General features: G+C 38.0%; 1 protein-coding gene across 2 annotated transcripts in view; it reads right to left on the reverse strand.

The window, feature by feature from the left end:
* The window catches only part of asip1 (agouti signaling protein 1), a 48,855-nt gene extending 35,446 nt beyond the window's left edge, over positions 1–13,409 (reverse strand). The window contains exon 1 of one of the 2 annotated variants that reach the window (XM_054785916.1): positions 13,181–13,409. The gene's annotated coding sequence lies outside the window, so the exon portion shown is untranslated. Of the gene's footprint in view, positions 1–13,175 lie in introns of both variants that reach the window. The other variant, XM_054785917.1, reaches the window with a different exon arrangement.
* Positions 13,410–22,891: the final 9,482 nt, after the last annotated feature.

A 22,891-nucleotide genomic window follows, 5' to 3' on the forward strand; every position in this document is an offset into this window, starting at 1 on the left:
ATCCTCAACAAACTGAAATGACCGTGTTTGTAGTTCAGGAAAACGTAGTCATCAATGCAATTCCAAATGAATTATTAATGTAAGCTATTTCTTATGACAGTGCACAATTAGACAGTATGTGGCGCACAGCGCTCTTATTTTGACACCGGAAGTGTGTGTTGTTAATGTCTCTTGACGGTTAGGACAAGCTGGGTGCAAGAATAAACGTGCCTCCCGTCCTTATTTCACTCAGGTCTTGCATGATGTCAGCGAGCATCGTCAAATGCTCGCTGACATTAACAAGCGGTAAAACACAACACGATGTAAACACACTCATACAACCCGAGTCGCAGACACACAGCCGCCCTAGCATGCTCTGCTAGACTAACCTGTCCCAGTCGGCTTCCACTCACGCTCCGTAAGAGGTGATTTTTGAAGTTTTCTCACCTCCTTTCGCCGGTGTTACAGGTGGCCTCTTGGAAATGTTTAGTTTGGGAGGGGGCAGGTTAGTGTTTGTGAGGAGATTCCGCCACGATTGAGCGGTGAAATGTTCCTCCTCCTCACGTTGACAGCATTCCATTCACTTTATGTCAATTTCTGTGAGTTTCCGCTTTAAATAGTAGGTTCCGTTTTTATTGGCTAATTTCAAGATTCTGTTAACATAGCAATCATTGAGCCCTAAACATCAAGACTTTTAGAGATACATTTGTAACGTATTCCAGTTTTGTACAACAATTTTTAATCGTAGGTCTTCTGAGAGCTCTGAAGCATGGTAGACACCACACAATGCTTCTTGACAAAAGACAGTTCTAAACTGGTTTGTGTTTTCTAGTGGCCAGAGCAGCTTTATGCCACACCTCCAATCTTTTTGATTGGACTCCAGGTTGGCTCACGCTCTGATTAGCGTTTGGAGAATCCGTAGCCTAGTAGTTCACTTACTGTTTCCTCCCTGACCTGTGACTGTTAGCCTGTTGTTTTCAATACAAATTAATATGAATATAATTCTATCTCGAGATTCAATAGTTTTATTGTCATATGCATAGTAAAATGGACAGTTATACTAAGCAATGAAATTCTTATTCTGTTCATTCTCCCAAGAAAAGAAAGAAAAACACAAGAAAAGAATAAGAACATAAGAAACATATGTACCAATAAATTAAGCAACAACAACAACAGAAGAGACATTAATACAGATAAGAGAATATCTGTGATATTAGTTTAAGCAGACTCTGTTTGTTTGTTCTTGTGATTTCAATTAAAATCAAACTACATTTTATGAGCAACTTGAGCAAGAATTTATGATATTCCAAAGGGTTCACATACTTTTTCGTCCAAGTGTATATAAAAACAGGCGAAACACTGCACAAGGTCTGATGCTCCTTTCACTGCAAAAGTCTGCTTGCTAAATAATTCACCTGCATCTTCCAAGGATGTTCTGCAACCCCATTAGTGTAACCCACCCTGCTTCACACTGCCCGCTCCGGGGTTCGAACACAGGACCTTCACAATGGGAGACGAGAGCGCTGACCACACGGACAAAAGCCCAGACTGTCGACCGCGTGTTCAGCGCAGCTCTCAAAGCAGAGGGAGTGAGGTTTACCAACGTACACTTGCGCAGCCTCACAGGCTGGCATCCGTTACATTAGCTCTGAAAATAAATTATAGGACTGCAATGTAAACCCTCAACACTCTCAGCACACATGCAAAGCTTCATAAGTTCATGATCCCCTCAGAAATGCAATGCAAAGACCAGGAGGACCGAGAAGAACCCTCAGAATTACAATGAAGCCTTGGCAGCCCTCTGGATTTAATAAAGGAGTAATCCCTATGGGCCCTCGAAGGATTCAGAACAATGCTTCAAATTACCCGCTTTACAGTAAAAGAGAGGAAGAGTGAAGAGGTCGAACGTTCACTCCTGGACAACAATCCTGTGTGCTTCAGCCCATCTCACTGTGTTTGGACAAGCTGAAGCTGAAGACAGCCATAATTTATAGTGTGTGTGTGTGTGTGTGTGTGTGTGTACACATACACTCTGCACATTGTGTGGCTACTAAAACAACCTCCTCACCTAACTCCCCTGCTCCTGCAAAGAAGAACCACTGGTCCTAAAAGACATGTTGGACTGCAGCTCGTCCAACCAGATGAAGAAAAGGCCAACATTGATGCATTCCTCCACTCTGATGGTGTCAACAAGTCGTTTTTGGCTGTCATCAGCTTGTCATCAGCATCTGCGGCGCAGACCCAAGTGGTTGAGGTCAGTGCGTGGGAACGACAAACACGCTATATGCCGCTTGCCGCTCATAGTCCAGTCGGTGGGCAAGAGCGGGAAAACACAGCTGGCTGGTGCGCTCCTTTACCAGACCTACCAACATGTATGCACTTTTTTTTTTGTCTGCACGCATTTTGACCCTCAAATACGCTAGTATGCTTCATTGCACTCTAGGTACGCATTTGGTTGCATTCCACCGCTTTGAGCAGCTCACTCCTCCCCCTGCAAAAATGCATAGCGTGACATGCACCTCCGAAAAAAATCCTAGCGGGCGGTAAAGGCTATGATTGGTCGGCTTGTAGAACATTATTTCCTGTGCTTATAGTAATCCCTCACCACTGTGCATTTTGAATTTCATGGCTTCACTCTATCACGGGTTTTCAAAAATCTATTAACTAAATCATCGATGTTTTGTGGTTGAATACAGCCTATTATTAGTCAAAACATATGCATGTTTTAACAAATTATGTGTGTTTTTGCCTAAATTAAGCATTGTTAAGCATAAACATGGCTAAATGGAGTAAAATGAAAATTTAAGGCATTCAGAAGATGCATTCAAAGACGTTGTGATGATATGTAGTATTCCACACTGGTTACGAGGTGTCAGTAATGTTACATTGAGGAGACAATAGCCACTGCAGGATGTAGTGTACAGAACAGGTAGTAAAAAAAGAACAAGGAACTGTCCCTGGTAACATGTGATTGTATATGTGTCTTATTTATGTCATATGTTTTATTATATCTTATTATGTCTACATATTGGATAATAGGAGTGTAAAAATAACTATAGGGGTGTTATTTCATGTTTGGTTTGGTTGGGTTTAATTTTATTTTCTTGGTACATTGTTTTAGTTCCTTGCTCAATCCGTTCCATAATTTAACTCCACATACTGACATGCTGTGGGTTTTCAGCATTGTTCTCGCATATAAGTGTTTCAAGTAGAATTTTTCCCTAAGATCATATTTCTCCTCTCTTATAGAGAAATACTCTGACATTTTTGGGTAAGAAGTTATTGTTAACTTCATGCATTATTTTAGCAGTTTGAAAATTTACTAGGTTTTCTCCGGGTACTCCGGTTTCCTCCCACATTCCAAAAACATGCATGTTAGGTTAATTGGAGGCTCTAAATTGTCCATAGGTATGAATGTGAGTGTGAATGGTTGTTTGTCTATATGTGCCCTGCGATTGGCTGGTGACCAGTCCAGTCTTGTGTGCTTTCCCCAGAACAAAAGGCAGTGGTATCATTCGCAAATAATACCAACTTTAAGTCCTTTGTCACTTTACAAATGTCATTGATATACAAGTTGAACAGTTTTGGTCCCAGTATTGACCCCTGGGGTGCTCCACACGTGATATTTAAACTTGCAGATGTATATTCTACTAGCTTTACAAATTGCTTCCTGTTTGCTAGGTAGCTTTTAACCTAATTCGAAACTAATCCTCTGATTCTGTACCCTTCTAATTTTGTTGTTAAAATACTGTGATTAATTGTATCGAAGGCTTTTGTAAGATCCATGAATACTGCAGCTGCACACTTTGATTTCAATCAGTGCCATAGAAGTTGAAATGTTAGCTCTGTATCCGTATTGACTACCTGCTAGTAATTCATTCTTATTAATACATTTGTCGAACCTGTTATTAAACAGCTTCTCGATAATTTTAGAAAATTGGGGTAATAAGGGTAATAATCTGTAAATTGATGTTTGTCTCCGTTTTTAAATTGAAAGTACTTTAACCATTTTCATTTTGTTAGGGAATGTTCCAGTCTGAAATGATAAGTTACTGATATATGTTAACGGCTGTACAATCTCATTGATAACCCTTTTTATTGTTTCCATTTTGATTCCATTACAATCAGTTGATGTTTTTGCTTTAAAATTTTTGACAATTTCAGTGATTTCCTTTTTAGATACATCAGTGAGAAACATGGAATTAAGATTGTTATCTATGGTATCATTCCATTCCTCCATTGTCCAGAGTTTTGGAATTTCGACTTCCAGTTTTTGTCCAATATTTACAAAATAGTTGTTAAACATTTCAACTACCTCATTCATATAATGTATTCTTCTTACAGATGTTTTTTAATCCTTTTCGTCATTCGTAGTTGGTTGTTTGTTTTTTTTTTTGCTTCCTGAACTTTTCTTGCCAGGGACAGCTCGTGTCGTAGAGCTCCATATAGGTGCGTAGAAAGTGATCATATGCTTCATCCACATCTTTTGCACTGTAAACACTCTCCCATCTTTGTTCTTCTAGGTCTTTCCTGAAAGCGCTGACGCTATCCTCTCTGCGTAGTCTTTGAAAAGTCTTTTTAGCCACCATCTGTCTTTTATTATAATGTTCATTGTAAATTATAAACACTGGAAGATGACCACTGATGTCACTAGTTAACAGGCCACTAGTGTTATTATCAAAGTCATTGGTGAATATATTATTGATAAGGGTGGCACAGTTGTTTGTGATCTGTGAAAACAAAAGGTGTCCAATTGTAGATCTTCTTGTGGCATATTAAAGCTGTTTTCCTTATATTTAGTATTTATCTCGATCCTTGATGTCTTTGACAACAAGAACTCTGGTCTCTGGTCCGCCAATTAATTTTAATGAAGGTTTTGAAATTTGCACTCCATGTACCCTGGATCCTTCCTTGCTTCCTCAGATCACGTGCTTTCTTAGCGATTTCAGCATTGCGCTTTGTCAGATGGTTATTCATGTGGACCAGGGGTGTCAAACTCGTGCCATGGAGGGCTGAGACACCACAGGTTTTCCTTCCAGCCGGTCACTAAAGCAGATGATCAACACCTGCTTCAATTTGAGGGAAGGAGCTCATCAATTCAATCACCTGCTGGAGAAACTGGTTGAAGAGAAAACCTGTGGTGTCTCGGCCCTCCATGGTTCGAGTTTGACACCCCTGATGTAGACGTTTGTACCTTTCAGCTTCTTTCCTTGTTTCAGCAGTGCAGTCTTGAATTCCCTGTTAGTGAACTTGACGATGATGACGGGTGTAGTGCTGTTCCTGCCATACGGTGGGATACGAGTATCAGTAGTTTGGCTGTCTACGTCCACCTCCTTAGATTGCAAAAAGGTGACAACTTGTTGCTCCGTTGAAGTGACATCCATTTCTTCTGGTTCGTCCTTATTCGCAACTGCCCTGGCGTAGGACCTAGGTTTGATCCGAAGCCCCGTCACGACCACATCATTCACTCATGTGTTCTGATCCATGTCATCTATGGTGGTTTTCAGTTGCTCAGTCATTTTGTCTTTTTCTTCAGTCTCTTTTTTGACAGTGGCTCTCAATTGTTGCATTACTTTCCTGTAATTCTTTGTTCTCCACTCTCAGACCTTGGACTTCATCCGTCAAGTCCTGGACCTTCTGCATTAAGGAGCCCATGTTTTGTAGCATGGGATCCAGCTTCATTATCTTCTCCTCAATATGCTCCAGCCTCTTGTCAAGTCTCAGTAGCATTTGCGCTCGGGTATCTTCTTGCTTTGCCACGATCTCTTGCAACTTCTTTGAAGCTTTCCCCATTTGTAAATCAACACGATTAGTCTGCTGAGCATCGTCAGGTCCCAGCGGCGGGGAGGCGGGTGCAGAACCCGCACCTTCCATGCCTTTAACCGAATCCGGAATACTTCGGCCTGAGCTGCTCAAGCCACCATCAGATCTACTTCTTTTCTCTTTTATTTTTGGGATTATTGCGGTTGCTGAGCAACACCGTCTCGACTGTTGTCAATTAGCTGTTAGCTTGTTTTACACTACCTTCCGTGTTTAATATTTGTTGTAACAGTGAGTTTATATTCTCACCAGTCTTTGATACAGCCGGAGATATCTCCTCAAGAAGACTCCAAGATGTTTTAAGAGTCTGGCTTCGTGAGCAGCCGCTGTTTCAAAGCCCCGGCTAGCTTGATAGCTTGACTATAAAGGCCGTCGGCTCCTACTATACATTTATTTTGGTGAGCTCGGTTCACTCACTCGTCCGAATTAAGGCACAGATCTCAGCACTCACTTCTAGAGTTGTAATCACAAGCTATGGTCAGGGATAGTCATAAAAAGTTTAAAACTCCGGTAATAAAAAACTGAGCTTTTTCCGTGAACGTCTTTTCCGTATAACAGGAAGAGACACATTTTTGGAGGGTTCTAATAATGTTTAAAACCATATTTAGAAGGTAGGAAACAGTTTGTTATGCACTAACTACGAAAATATTCAATTCATATATAAATAAAGAATCCTACTTTGCGCAAATTCACTTATCACAGTCAGGTCTGGAACCAGTTAACCGCGATAAACAAGGGATTACAGAAGATCTACAGCCCACTTCCACAAACACCTCTGATTTCAGATCAACATTTGCAATAAAAATGACTTGTAACACATGGATTAATTCCAGCTTTATTTACTGTTGTTCACTAGCAACGAAGGAAGCCAACAAGATAAACAAGAGTTGTGGTTGTTGGTTTTGATGTCAGATCACGCGCTCAAAAACAGGAGAGTCCAAAGTGCAGGCCAGGGGCCATTTGCAGCCCGTGGCTTTTTTTATTTGTAGAAATATATTAATATATATTTTTAACAGAAAAAAAGTACAATATAATGAGAAAAAGCTAAAGGTTTTCAAGGTTATCATGTCCAACTAAGATGGAAGGATCCAGAGCAGGATGGCAGAGCAAATCTGTTGAGCACGTAAGGGCATTTAGATCAACAATAATATCTGCCCTAATGGCTGCACAGGACAAAAAAAATAAGATGGGAGGATCCAAATGAAAGGAGTGTAAATGTGAAGCAGCAACAGTGAGGAAAGGATGTCAGCAGTAAATGTTAGACTGATGATGTTCACTTGTGATCATTGCACACCAGGATGCAGTATGTCACTTTCTTCTCTCATCTTATGACATTTGCTGCCAATTGCAAACTTGTATTCACATAAAAACATGAATTCCATAGCCGGAATAGCGTCACCCTGCATGAATTTTACCGAATAAAAACTTCTTTGAAGACACTTTGGGCCGCTAAATCCAAATATGACGTGTCTAACCTGACCTTTGGAATAACTAGAATCTGATGACAACATAGTAAAGTCCTGTAGTGTGTCTCAAATGGAATACTGTACTCTCGTCACTACACTTTAATTACCGTATATTCCAGACTATAAGTCACACTTTTTTCATGGTTTGGCTGGTCCTGTGACTTGTACTGCGGAGCAACTTATATATTTTTTTTTCACACTGACAGCTGCGAGAGGGCGCTCAAGGCTTGTGTGCCAGTATCTGCTATGTTTTATCACTCCATGGAAACATTTTCAGGTCAAAACGGCAAAGTATTTTATTGTTTCAGTCTCTCATCCACACGGGAACGGCGCTCTGGGTGACCTGAAATGGGATTTTTTTTTAAATGCTTCCAGAGTGTGCGTGTATAGATGGAAACTGAAACGCATGAAAACTGAGGCAATTGTTCCCATCGGAAATAATGTAAATCCAATTAATCAGTTCCAGACACAAAAAATATGAACAAAAAGTACATTTTAGAGAGAAGGGCTGTTAAACCCCTTTTCATTGAGGGCCACATCTCAGTTGTGGCTGTCCTCAGAGGGCTGCTTGTAACTGTCAATATATACAGTATATATATATATAAATATGAATATAAACTGTATTTATGGATGTTGCAAAAGCGTTCGATACAATTAATCACAACATCCTAACAACAAAATTAGAAAGGTACGGAATCATAGGATTAGTTTTGTATTGGTTTAAAAGTTATCAAGCAAACAGGAAGCAATTTGTAAAGCTAGGAGAATATATATCTGCAAGTTTAAATATTACCTGTGGAGTCCCCCAGGGTTCAATACTGGGACTAAAACTGTTCAACTTGTATATCAATGACACCTGTAAACCGACGAAAGACTTAAAGTTGGTTTCATTTGCGGATGATACAACTGCCTTTTGTTTTGGGGAAAGCACATGGTAGCTAATTTAAAAAGCCACGGATGAAATGGTCATATTAAAAAGATGTTTGATAAAAACAGATTATCCTTGAACTTAAGTAAAACTAAAATAATGCTATTTGGTAATAGCAGAAAGGACATGTACGACCAAATACAAACACACGGAGTGGACGTTGAAAGGGTGAACGAAAATAAATTTCTGGGGATCATAAAAGAGGAAAAAATAAGTTGGAAATCTCACATCAAAAATATACAACATAAAGTGGCGAGAAATACTTCAATATTGAATAAAGCAAAATTTGTTCTTGATCAAAAATCACTCCACACTATTTACTGTTCTCTGGTGTTACCTTATCTAACTTATTGTGCGGAGATATGAGGTAATAACTATAAAAGCAATCTTAACTGGCTGAAAGTACTGCAAAAAAAGATCAGTGAGGATAATCCATAATGCCACTTATAGAGAACATACAAATCTCTTATTTTTAAAATCACAAATATTGAAATTTGCTGATTTAGTAAATAGGGCCGCACGGTGACCTAGTGGTTAGCATGTCGGCCACAGTCAGGAGATCGGGATGATCTGGTTTCGAATGTCCGTTGGGCATCTCTGTGTGGAGTTTGCATGTTCTCCCCGTGCGTGCGTGGGTTTTCTCCGGGTACTCCGGTTTCTTCCCACATAGCAAAAACATGCATGTTAGGTTAACTGGCGACTCCAAATTATCCATAGGTATGAATGTGAGTGTGAATGGTTGTTTGTCTATATGTGCCCTGTGATTGGCTGGCGACCAGTCCAGGGTGTACCCCGCCTCTCGCTCGAAGTCAGCTGGGATAGGCCCAGCATACCCGTGACCCTAGTGAGGATAAGCGGCATAGAAGATGGATGGATGGATGGATTTAGTCAATTTTCAAACTGCTAAAATAATGCATAAAGCTAACCATAACCTATTACCCAAAAAGGTCATACAATACTTTTCTACAAGAGAGGAGAAATATGACCTTAGGGAAAAACTAAACTTGAAACACTTACAGTATATGCGATAACAATGCTAAAAACCCACGGCATTTCAGTATGTGGAATTCAGTTGTGGAACGGAATGAGTAAGGAACTCAAACAATGCAACAAGATGAGCGAAAGAAACAATACAAGCCGTTGATGTTTGCAAAATACAAGGAAGACGAGTTTTGAACTTGTTTTGTTATGCTTGTCTCTATTTCTTATTATTTATTTATTATTATACTGATTATTATATTTATTGTGAAAAGATCTTAATAAGTAAATCAACATATTGTTACATTACCTTATCATTCTAATATGTATTAAAAAATCACATATGGAATACAGGACTTTTAGACATGTGGAACTGTGAATTGCATTATGAGATGTATTCCATTGTAACTTGCATGCATGTTCAAATAATATACCATTACCATTACCATTACCATTACCATTACCATTACCATTACCAAGGAAAAAGGTGAAGGGCATCCAAGCCGGCTGAAGGGCCTTTCTAAACTGTCCGTACATACACTCAGTACGTTTACATCATGGGTGTCCAAACCTTTCCATTGAGGGCCACATAATTAAAAATCAAAGGATGGATGGTCAACTTTCGATATTTGACATTTCTACATTTTGTAAACCCATGTAGATATATATTTAAAGAAAAAAGCCTGCATGTCATCTATGTGATATAGGTGAAAAAGTCTATCATTAGTATCAACTTTCTTTCCTTCAATTGACTTTTTTTGCTCATTTGTCTGTTTCTGTTTCTGTTGTTTTGTTTTTTTTATTTTACAAATATTCCAACATTTTCTTTTTCTCATAATGTTATGACTTTATTCCCATAATATTTTGACAACATTGTGGTAATATTGTAACGTTTCCCAAACCAAGTTTGGTTTTGTTTCTCATCATATGACAACTTTAGAAAATAATGTTTTTTTTTCTTTAATATTTTCAAATTTTATTTGAATGAATTAGATTTTAATTATTATTATTATTTTTTTAATAATTATGTTGTTGTTATTATTGGTTTTTCCTCATAATATTACGACTTTATTCTTGTAAAATGACGACTTTTTTCTCATAATATTATGACTTTATTTTCCTAATATTTTTACTTTATTGTCTTGTTTAATTGTATTTTTTGAATGTGCCATGGGCCAATAAAAAAACAGCCGTGTGCCGCACCCCTGGTTTATATGCACTAAAAAAAACTATTACATGATTTCTGTTTGAAGCCAGCTTTTTTGCACTTTGACGGTCCTTGAACGCACCGCAGTTACGTGCTATGAAATGCATTAGTGAAACTTATGCATAACTTTCTCCAACAGGTAGATGTGTATTTTTCCCTCTCTTCGATCATCCCTGTTTTGAAATGCTGGCGCTGTGTGTGAATGCATGAATGTGGGCTTTGATGACCTTATGACTTCCACCTACCAGGTGGAATGCACCATTATTGAACTTTCACAGCAACATTTATTTGATTTTTACATTGATGTTGTTTTTTATAACCGACGTATTTAACCGACGTGTGCTCGAGGCCCTTGGTGCGTCTCACAAATCAAAGTCTCCAAACATCATCGGTAAGTAATGCACCATCCGTGTCAATTTGCTAAATTGCATTTTTGTCAAAAAAGCTCCCTAAAAGCTGGCATGGTGGACATTTCTAGGGCACATTTGAGATACGCCCGTATCACTTACACTGAGTCACTTTTATTTCTATCGCCCCAAAATTCACAACAGAAATTATATCAAGGCTTGTCACACACGGAGCAGGTCCACTACAAGCGCACTCCTCATACATTTTAAAGACCACCAGCTGAACCTGACATGAGCAAGCAATTTGGCGACAGAGACGAGGAAAAAGTCCCCCTAATCGAATCAACAAAACTGATTCAATCAGCAGAGAAAAAGCTTCTAAATGCATGGCCGCTGTTATCAGCGCAACCTTAAAAGCCACAAACATTCGTCACATGTTAACCAATTACCTTTTTCCATTCACTAGTTTGCTTCCTCACACACACAAAAAGTGCTTTAAACCAAGAACAGACCTTACACACAAACGGATTAGATACAGTAGATTAGAATACTACTTTATTGTCATAGCTGCAGAAAGAGTGATGTTTAGCAGCATACTGGAATTAATATTAAGAGAGCATACTGGATAATAAATATGAATGCACTGTATAAGAAGTAGAATTACAATGTATGCATTGTAGGCAGCACAGGGCTTTTTATATGGACTTAGATAGATAGATACTTTATGAATGTTCAAGAGAAATTCACATTTCCAGCAGCTCTACAAAAATGTCATAATAAACTTCATCACTTAATCACAAAATAAAACAACCACGGCAAGACAGGAGAGATAAGAAAAATAAGAAAATAGAATAAGAATAATAAGAATAAATAAGAACAGATCACGTCAAGTTTGTAGTGCAATAATACATAATAAATAATAATAATACATAATAAGCTAATAATTTGGTAATAAGTTTGTTTATATCATGACAGATATAATGGGAATTATTGTAAAAATGTTGCTTATTATTACTGTTGCTAATTTTAAAAATTGTACAAAACATATGTTTAAAATGTTTTCATATTGAATATATTAATTGTTTATTTGAATACACAAATTATTTATTAATTAATTAATATTATATTATATGATATTAATGAATTCTCTATTATATTATATTAATGAATTCTCATTTTATTAATTGGTAATATATTTATTAAATATTAAGTATTGAATGTTTTAGTATAATTATATATATATATATACGTGTATGTAATTTTCTAAATGTTTGGTCACATTTATAACATTTGTAAAATCTGTACAATTGTACAACAATAAACACACACACACGATATATAAAATAATTTAACATTTAACAACATTTGTGACTGTGTATGACAGGAAAAATTTTTTATTTTGTGTACTTCTATAATATTCTATGATTTTCTATTCTATAATATTCTATAATATAGTATAATTATTTTCTTTATAATAATGACTTTAAAGAAATGCTTTAAAAAGTAGTGGGAAGGAAAATCCCCCCCAGCTGCTTGACATTACAAGGGTCACGGTTACTTTGGCAAGTTTAAGTATCACTTTCAAAGATCGCATGTCCAAAATAAAACCACACACGCCGTGCATGTTTGTGATGACGCAAAAGTGATTGTTTCTGCTGTTTGTACATGCGGAAGACTCAAAGAGGCACGCACAAACATTTATGCCCTTTTGTGGCAAATGTTTGTTCATCCAGCATCATTGTGATGTACAAATTGTTGCAATGCACTAATAATGCTGTAAATCCAATTTTCCATGAATAAATTCACAATCTTGTGATTTCCAAGAGCAGGCATATTTTGCAACAGAATTAAATATTTTGTCGCATAATAAACTAAAAGTAATGAATTTTAGTGGCTATGTAAATTATGAGATGATTTCACACACATTTTTCAAGAAGAGTTTTACTGGCAACTTTTACTGAAGTTAATAAAACGCTTGTTTGGCAGTAGCAAGCTGTGAGCAAAGACTTTATTTGCAAGTTAAATTGTGTGAGCCACCACGTGAAGAAGCAGGTTGTTTTTATCAGATGGCAGCCCGTCTTATTTTTCCCTATTTGGACTGAAAGGATCCATCGGACACATGGTACCCAACAGGACCCGCGATGGAGGAGCCTCGTGTGTTTTTAGCGCGCACTTTGCCGCAAAAGAGCTTGAAATGATCCGACAGTGTTTGCGGCTGCCGCGCATCACATTTCACAATGCAGACCACCATAAAGATCTCAGAACGCTGCCGTCAGACCAAGCAGAACCCTCCAGGACTTCATGCTTGGGCCCACATTGACATCCAAGGCCACAAAATTTCTGAACAAACCTGCAGAGCGGGACCTCATCCACGTGGGATCAGAATGTTTTATCGCTTGCATGCTGCCAGCTGCTCTTTGCATGGAAATAAGGTCATCAGATGCGTTCACCTTACCTTTGGTCCCAGCTCAGTTGTCTCTCTGCCTCTTGCCTCTTGCCTTTAGTCTTGTGTCTTCTTGATGGTGCCAGCGCTCCTCCTGCAATTTGTCTTCTTCGACTCTGACTTTTTAGATCTGTCACTTTGGCGTCCTTCCTCTCTCCCCGTCTTTGCTGGTGTGCCTCTGCTTCACCGCCGTGGCCGCTTTTAATCTTTCCCCGGACCTCCTGGTACCCTCCCATTCTGTACTTACGTCCCTCAGGCACTGATACCTTGCCCCGTTGCAAATAATATCGACTTACTGGAAGGTTTGGAGCTGGGAGGCGGGTCCAGAGCTGCACTCTGGGCTGGGGGATGGGAAAGGTCAAATTTTACAGATGATGAGAGAAAAATATGACGCAAAGCCAACTTGTGCAGTGTGAACACGCCGGAAAGGCCCTTTGACTGAAACCATTATATGCACTATTTACATTTCTTTCTATGCACTATTTACATGACTATATATGCACTATTTTCACGACATGACAAGCAACGTGTAGCCTGCAACCACAAAGCATTCTGAGATGCTGCTCCATGTCCAATTCTGATCCCTGTAGGAAGTAATGTAAATAATCTGTTCCAGGGTCTTAATGACTGTAAAGGTTTTAAGTCACATGCTAACATTTTAACTGTCACATACCAGCGTAAAAAGAAATGAAGCAGTGTTAAAACAAGTACGGACTTACTGTTTTTAGGGGTGTAATTGTACATTTGTTAGTAATCTTGTTTTTTCGGTACTGAAAAAGGGTGCCTTCACACTTGTAGTCCAGTACTCTGCTCCAGACCAAAAATAAGAAAAAAAACAAAAACTTGTTAGTCTGGTTAGTCTTCACGCTCGCGTTTTGCCGTTTGTCCAAACCCAAAACAACACCAAGTCGCATACACTCGTACACAGTTTTTTTTTTTTCTGTGGTAGATCGTTTACCAGCAGAGATGTAAAATAATTAAAGCTGTTTACACAAAGCTAAGTAGTTTTATGTTTTGCATTTTGTTCCCTTATTGTACCCAAAATAAACCCAACTGTTACTTTCAGCCGAGGTACGTATGTTCATTATGACAGGCCGTTATACCTCTAGTAATTTTACATTAGGGGTGTAAACAACAAACAGAACAAACAGAAAAATCTCAGGATGCAGGGGGCCAGTTTGGTATTTTTTTATTTTATAAAAAAAAACACATTAACATATACAGTATTTAAAGCCAAAGCTTTGGGTTATTCATTATTAGTATCAACTTTTGTTTTTCTCTTTTCATTGTGACTTTTTGCTCTATTTTTCCCATTATTACAGTTTTTTTATAGCTTAATTTTATATCTACAACATGCCGTGGGCCAATAATACAGTTTTGGTTTGGTTTAATTTATTTCGAACATGCATATGTCTGAAAAGTGGAGTGACAAAGTGTTTGCCCCCTTCCTGATTTCTTTTTTTTTTTTGCATGTTTGTCCCACTTAAATGTTTCCAATCATCAAACAAATTTAAATATTAGTCAGTGACAACACAGCTGAACACAAAATGCAGTTTTTAAATGAAACTTTTTATTATTAAGGGAGAAAAAAAAAATACAAACTGAAAAAGTGATTGCCCCCTAAACCTAACAACTGGTTGGGCCCCCCTTAGCAGCAACAACTGCAATCAAGCGTTTGCGATAACTTGCAATGAGTCTCTTACAGCGCTGTGGAGGAATTTGAGTCATTCATCTTTGCAGAATTGTTGGAATTCAGCCACATTGGAGGGTTTTCCAGCATGAAGCGCCTTTTTAAGGTCATGCCACAGCATCTCAATAGGATTCAGGTCAGGACTTTGACTAGGCCACTCCCAAGTCTTCATTTTATTTTTCTTCAGCCATTCAGAGGCGGACTTGCTGGTGTGTTTTGGATCATTGTCCTGCTGCAGAACCCAAGTTGGTTTCAGCTTGAAGTCACAAACAGATGGCCGGAAATTCTCCTTCAGGATTTTTTGGTAGACAGCAGAATTCATGGTTCCATTTATCCAACAACAGCAAATCTCTACAGCTTCTGAAGCAGCAAAACAGCCCCAGACCATCGCACTACCACCACCATATTTTACTGTTTGTATGATGAAATGTGCAGTTACTTTTACCCAGATGTAACGGGACACACACCTTCCAAAAAGTTAAACTTTTGTCTCGTCCGGCCACATAGTATTTTCCGAAAGGTGTTAGGGATCATCAGAATGTTTTCTGGCAAAATTTAGATGAGCCTTAGTGTTCTTTTTGTTCAGCAGTGGTTTTCGTCTTGCAGGCCGTTTTTGCCCACTGTCTTTCTTATTGTGGAGTCATAAACACTGACCTTGACTGAGGCAAGTGAGGTCTTAAGTGCAGGTTTTCTGTTATGTTATTGTGGGGTCTTTTGTGACCTCTTGGAAGAGTCACCGCTGCACTGTTGGCATAATTTTGGTTGGCCGGCCACTCCTGTGAAGGTTCACCACTGTTCCATGTTTTCGCCATTTGTGGATAATGGCTCTCACTGTGGTTCACTGGAGTTCCAAAGCTTTAGAAATGGCTTTATAACCTTTATAACCTATAACTGATAGATCGCAGTTAATTTCAGTTATGTTTTTTCTTCCTTAATAATAAAAAGTTTCATTTAAAAATTGCATTTTGTGTTCAGTTGTGTTGTCAGTGACTAATATTTAAATTAGTTTGATGATTTGAAAAATTTATGTGACAAACATGCAGAAAATCAGGAAGGGGGGAACACTTTTTCACACCGCTGTAAATGTGTCATGGGGTCCAAATGGCCCCCGGGCCGCACACCCCTGCTTTACATCTGTTATTACCGTTACATTTACCTTGTTTCTTTTCCTCCCACACACACACACACACAGTGAACACACATATTCCATCAGTTCGAGTCATCCAATGCAAGAGTTGGGTATCAGTTTACATATTATCCAAATCTGTACTTTTGAAACGGTACCAGTGCTTAAACGGTTCCTGAATGAGTACTTAAAAAAAGGAAAACATTTAAATCCAATGCTTGTGACAATGCATTGAGTCTGCTTTTATTTAGCACCCAAATGAGTCACCGATAGCCACTTTCTATTCAGTCCATTTACTGCCGTTTACCTCGGCACCAGTGCCATTACGATACCGAGTTTCAGTTCACGTATCTGCCCAATGCCCACCGTTCAACCTGACTTGTCTTCACCCAGTGTTTCCATGCACTGTTGGTGTAGTGGTGTCATACAAGATTCCTATTCCTGTTCCCTGGGTTTGATTCCCGGGTGGTATATACAATTTTGAGGCACAGAATGTGGCAAAAAGGGAGTGAGTTCGTGGTAACTCAGCTCCATCCTGTCACATCTTTGGACAGATTTGGTGGTGCGAGGAGTTGGTTGAGGAGTTCAGCTCAAAAACACATGTCCTCTGCTGCTACGTTAGCATCATCCATGCCCACTTCTTTGTTTAAAAGCCTGCTGTCTGAACATAAGCAATGCTCAGCCCTGCCGCTGTCTCCTCATAGGATGCCAATTGGCTGTATCAGCTTGATGCTTGATGTCTAACTTTTACAGCCTTACAAAAGTTAGTAGTACAATTGGACAGTTCCTGTCCAGTTTTTTCGGACCCCGATGCCTGAATTTGGATATCTGCCGATGCAGAGTTTGCTTTAACTCATTCAATACCAAAGATGTAGTTATACGTTTTTATAAACCCAAACGCCTGATCCCAGCAAAGAATTTATACGTCTTTTACACTTTTTTGTGTGTGAGGCTGACAGAGGTGATGATGCAATTCCCAACCAATGTATTATGCTTTAGAGCAATTTTAATGCCATAAAAACGACCACTCGGTGGCAGAAGTGTACTTGATAGGAGCTCAGCAGGGACCAGGAGAGGACAGAGAAACACACATGACAGAAAGAGGAAGTGGGAGTGTGTAACGTGCAGAAGGTTACGCATTGTAGGGAAATTTGAATGCATGCACATGTACACACACACGCGCAAGCAAACACACGCACACGCATGCACGCACGCACTTGCACACACATAGTTCAGTTGATGGTGTTATATTTCTAAATAAATTGTTATTTTGATGTTTAAAAAAAAAAGTGTTTTTTTTTTGTATTGTTTATGTTGTGGTATAGTTGTTTAGCTATTTGAACTGTCACAAAAGGAAAACAAATTTGGATGAAGCATATAAACACTTTCTAAACACTTATATGGAGCTTTATGATAAGAACTGTCCCTGGCGAGAAACGTCCAAGAAGCAAAAGAAAAATAATCAGCCATGGATGACAAAAGGTCTAAAAAAGGCCTGTAAGAAGAAGAATACATTATACAGAAAATGTATCATTCAGCAAACTAAAGAAGCAGAAAAAAATATATAAGACTTACATATAAGTAAGAAGGAACATTATAGTAAAATACTAGATAAGAATAAAAATAACATGAGAGCAACTTGAGGCATTTTAAATAGTATTATAAGGAACAGCACGAGGAAAGCAGACTACCCTCACTATTTTATGGTTGGAAACACTAATAAGGATGATATGAATGAGGTAGTTGAAATGTTAACAACTACTTTGTAAATATTGGACCAAAACTGGAAGAAGAAATTCCAAAACTCTGGACAATGGAGGAATGGAATGAAACCATAGATAGGAATCCTAATTCCACAAAAAAGGAAATCACTGACATTGACATTAATTCTAAAGCAAAAACATGAACTGATTGTAATGGAAACGAAATGGAAACAATAAAAAGGGTTATCAGTGAGATTTTAGAATTGTTAACATAGCAGTAACTTAGAATTTCAGACGGGAAAATTTCCTAACTAAATGAAAATAGCTAAAGTCGTTCCAATTTTTTAAAATGGAGACAAACATCAATTTACCAGTTTCCTTATTACCCCAGTTTTCTAAAATTATCGAGAAGCTACTCAATAACAGGTTGGACAAATGTATTAATGAATTACTTGCTGATAGCTGACAGAGCTAACATTTCAACCTCTATGGCACTGATTGAAATCATGGAAGAAATTACTAACGCTATAGACCACAGAAAGTGTGTAGCTGCAGTATTTATGGATCTCACAAAAGCCTTCGATACAATTAATCGCAACATACTAACAACAAAATTACAAAGGTACAGAATCAGAGGATTAGTTTTGAATTAGATTAAAAGTTATCTAGCAAACAGGAGGTAATTTGTAAAGGTAGGAAAATACACATCTGCAAGTTTAAATATTATGTTTGGAGTCCCACAGGGGTCAATACTGGGACTAAAACTGTTCAACTTGTATATCAATGACATTTGTAAAGTGACAAAAGACTAAAAGTTGGTATTATTTGCGGATGATACTCCTGCTTTTTGTTTATGGGAAAGCACACAATAGCTACTTAAAAAAGTCACGGATGAAGTGGTCATATTAAAAAGATGGTTCCTTGAACTTAAGTAAAACTAAAATAGTGCTATTTGGTAATAGCAGAAAGAACACGTACGACCAAATACAAATAGACAGAGTGGACGTTGAAAGGGTGAACAAAAATACATTTCTGGGCATCATAGTAGGTGAAAAAATTAGCTGGAAATCTCACATCAAAAATACACAGTACAACATAAAGGGGCGAGAAATACTTCAATATTGAATAAAGCAAAATTTGTTCTTGATCAAAAATCACTCTACACTCTTTACTGTTCTTTGGTATTACCATATTGTGTGGAGATATGAGGTAATAACTATAAAAGCAATCTTAACTTGCTAAATGTACTGCAAAAAAGATCAGTGAGGATAATCCATAATACCGCTTATAGAGAACATAAAAATCTCTTATTTTTAAAATCACAAATATTAAAATTAGCTGATTTAGTACATTTTCAAACCACTAAAATAACGCATAAAGCTAACAATAACCTGCTACCCAAAAATATACAACACTTTTCTACAAGAGAGGAGAACTATGATCTTAGGGAAAAACTAAACTTAAAAACACTAATATGCGAGAATAATGCTAAAAACCCACAGAATTTCAGTATGTGGAATTAAATTATGGAACGGATTGAGTAAGGAACTCAAAAAATGCACCAAGATGAGCGAATTCAAAAAACAATACAAGCAGTTAATGTTTGCAAAATACAAGGAAGAAGAGTCTCGAACTTGTTTTGTTATGCTTGTCTCTACAGTATTTATTCTTACTTATTTATTATTATACTGATTATTATATTAATTGTAATAATTACATCATCATATTGTCATATACCCTATGACAATATGATTCTATGTATTAAAAAAATCACATATGGAATACCAGAAGTGAATAAATGTACTGCACAAGATGTGGAATGTCCTTTTGGACATGTGGAACTGTGAATTGGATTATGTGATGTATTCCATTGTAACTTGCATGCATGTTCAAAAAAACTAAACCATAACCATATTTGTGTCAAGTGAAAGTCATGCTTGAAATGTATCTTTTCACAAAAAGCTGGTTTTCACCCTTTTCTCGACGGCAACTGATATTTTCCTGAAACTTACCTATGTTCTCCTGCAGATTACTAATGAACGGAAGGTCCCATGTTTATATAGCCATAGAACACAATATTCTGTGTCAATATGCAACCACGCCAAAAGAATATCAGTAAATGTAGCGAGAAGAATGTCAGCGAACAAGCAGCACCGCACACGCACACACACACACACGGACAGTCGGGACAACACACAACTCATTAGTGTTGATTTGAGGCTTTAATAAATTCCTCTCTACAGGTAAGTCTGATATTGTAGCAACTCGGAAGTTTTGTTTAGTCTAAACAAACGTGAACGCGTCAGGTGGAGCATGTGTGTGTGTGTGTGTGTGTGTGTGTGTGTGTGTGTGTGTGTTTGCGCGGCGCGAGTGAGGAGGATGACTGCCATATGTGTGTGTAGACAGCTCCGTTTGCCGTTGCTCTTTTGGCTACGTTTGCTGATATTCTTGAATTGTGCTTGTATCAAAACACGATACCGACACTGGACGAGGTCAGTCCTGTCCCTGATTTCCTCCAGACTTTATGCTCATATTGAGGAATAATAAATGAAAACATTTATTCTATTCATTTGTTTTTGTTATTTGATACTGTTGCGATGAAAATGAAATGTGACTGCCTTATTTGTTGCTCCCTCCAAAACCTTGGTATTTGTTTTTATCTTTGGACGATCACACTTCAGTCACATCTTTTTTTGTTGTCGGTTGCTTCACAAAATCATGACATTTACATAATGGGCTTCCATTTGCCCTCTGAAATAAGAACAAGTCCTGTGAGGAAAACATGCTGATGAACAGGAAAGAGAGAACACATACCAAAAAAATGTTGTAGACGTCAATGGCAGCTCACGCATAAAATATACTGATGATGATCAGATGATAGGTACTTTATTTATCTCCAAGAGAAACCTCTGCAAAAGTGTCCTAATAAACGTAATCACTTAAAAATAAAACAAACAAAGCAAAATAGGAGAGTTAAGAAAAATAAGAAAATAGAATAGGAAAAAAATAAATAAATACGTAGCAGATTACTTCAGCTTCAATAATACATACATAGTAAATAATAATAATACATAATAAGTCCAGTCCTGTGTGTGTTTTTACCGCTCCCCTTCTGTTGTGTTGAAAAGTCGCATGGTGTGAGGGAGAAATGATCTATTTTTTTTGTTACTGAAAATTTGCCACAGCGTCCTAAAGTAGCAATATACTGAAATTATACCTGATATCTGTAATGCATGACAGTACAGTCCTTTTGGCTGCAGTATGATGAAAATGTTTAAAAGCTGGAAGGGGAACAAGGGCGTCCCCTGGAGGCCAAAGTTCAAAACTACACGGACACGCTTGCCAAACCTTAACTCCCGCGAAAACGTATAGCGTGTGATGTTTGGAAACAATTCCTTTCTGTGATTTAGCTGGAGGTGTTTGCCTGTGGACGTCTAAAGGCCACTTTAGTGCTGCTTCATCACCTCATCCATCTGACAGGGAAAAGGGCGCAGACGGAGCAATATAATAAGTGTGGAAATAAGAAAAGGCTGCTGTCCGCCTGTTGATTGATTGCTAGACTCCAGTTGCTTTTGCAGATGCTTATTTCCACCACAGCACTCCGTGGAACATTGTAGAACTAAAGTCCACATATATAAATAAAATAAAACAACAAATTATACAGCACTTAGACAACGACACTGTTTAGCATCAAAGCTAATCTTGAATATGCACAGAGACTGACCATTTTAGCCTGCTTCTTAATCAACGGCAGCGTCGTTCCCCAGAGGCACTCTGGCTTCGTACGACGCTGTGCTTTACAGTGTTGAGTGCTTTTCTTCCTTTTAACTTCTGTTGGAGATGAAATTCTCCACAGCCTCCTAAAGGTGAAAGGACCACTTTGGAAAATTAATTAAGCCAAATTAGATTTTGTCCCAAATGTACTGAAGAATAAGTCAGACATAATAATTGAAAGATAAATCAGACATAAGAATTGTCTACAGGTAACTGTACCCCGTTTCATTTCACCTGTAACCATCTCCTGGCTGAAAATGAAAGAGAGCTCCTGCCCGATTGTCCCATAGTCATTTTTGTACTTGTTTGCGCCAGTCCCTCCAAAGATAACGTTCTCCTGAATTCCTTGACGAAGCTTGTGACGCCATCAGATGATCGCCGGCTCCTTCGCTGTCCCGATAACACTTAGCGTGGTAGTTGACATGAACAAAACATTCTTTGCTCCGGCCAATGTTTCTGTTTTGACTTAATTCTGGGCCTTATCAGCCTGGTAACCTTGGTGTGTAGAAGCTGTGACCAACAGTATTTCTGTTTAACCTTTGACACACTTAAACAGATGTTCATCGACTCCGCTAACCATTCAATGAAGCATTATTTCTATAAACTACTCGTAATCATTCACTAAGTTATTAGATGAATTGATTAAACAGTTAGATCTATACCATATATATAACAATAATTCAATCAATAGACATCAATGCAAACAGTTATTCTAAAATCTACTTGTAATAATGATTTACCCACTGAGTAAATGCAATTTTTTTTTTCCTACACTTCTTATAATATCGTTTCTACTTATTGTTCTCTTCTTAAGTGTGCATAAGTGTCACCTAACGGCACTCTCTGTGTTACTCTACAGAGTTAACAGTACAACTTCCCGTTTGGTACATTTAAAAATAAAAGCATTCATTTCTAAATAAATTCAGCACTACAGCTGCAGTTACGCTCCCATCATCACACAGTTTGTGATTCACAATGAAAATTGGCACGTTAATAGAACCTTACAACACATTGATAACGTACACAAGTATACCGTCAAACATCGAACACACTAATTGAAGATGTAACTTAAGTATTCAGCCTCGAGCAATAGCACTGTCTTGTGTATGGACCTTTCTCAGTAAACTGGCTTGGTTGTGCGAGTGCCTTTACTGTCACTACTTTACTGTGGCGTCACTAAGTAACAGTTTGAATTGGCTGACCCTTTCATCGGCTCCTTGGAACTACTTTCGTCAGCTTCCACTGATTCCTTGGTGTGTCAATTAGTCCTGAACGGACCTTAACGTTTTGTCTTTGGTAAGAAAAAGTTTTGAAGTTTGTTTTCTCTCTGTTTTTCCCTACTGCTTAATTGCAGTTTTAAGGCTAAGTTAGACAATAAAAAGAACACAGAACACAAAGTAAAACTAATTGTTTTCGTATTTTTAGCGTTT

Source organism: Dunckerocampus dactyliophorus, chromosome 8, assembly GCF_027744805.1.
Source record: "Dunckerocampus dactyliophorus isolate RoL2022-P2 chromosome 8, RoL_Ddac_1.1, whole genome shotgun sequence".
NCBI classification, from domain to species: domain Eukaryota; kingdom Metazoa; phylum Chordata; class Actinopteri; order Syngnathiformes; family Syngnathidae; genus Dunckerocampus; species Dunckerocampus dactyliophorus.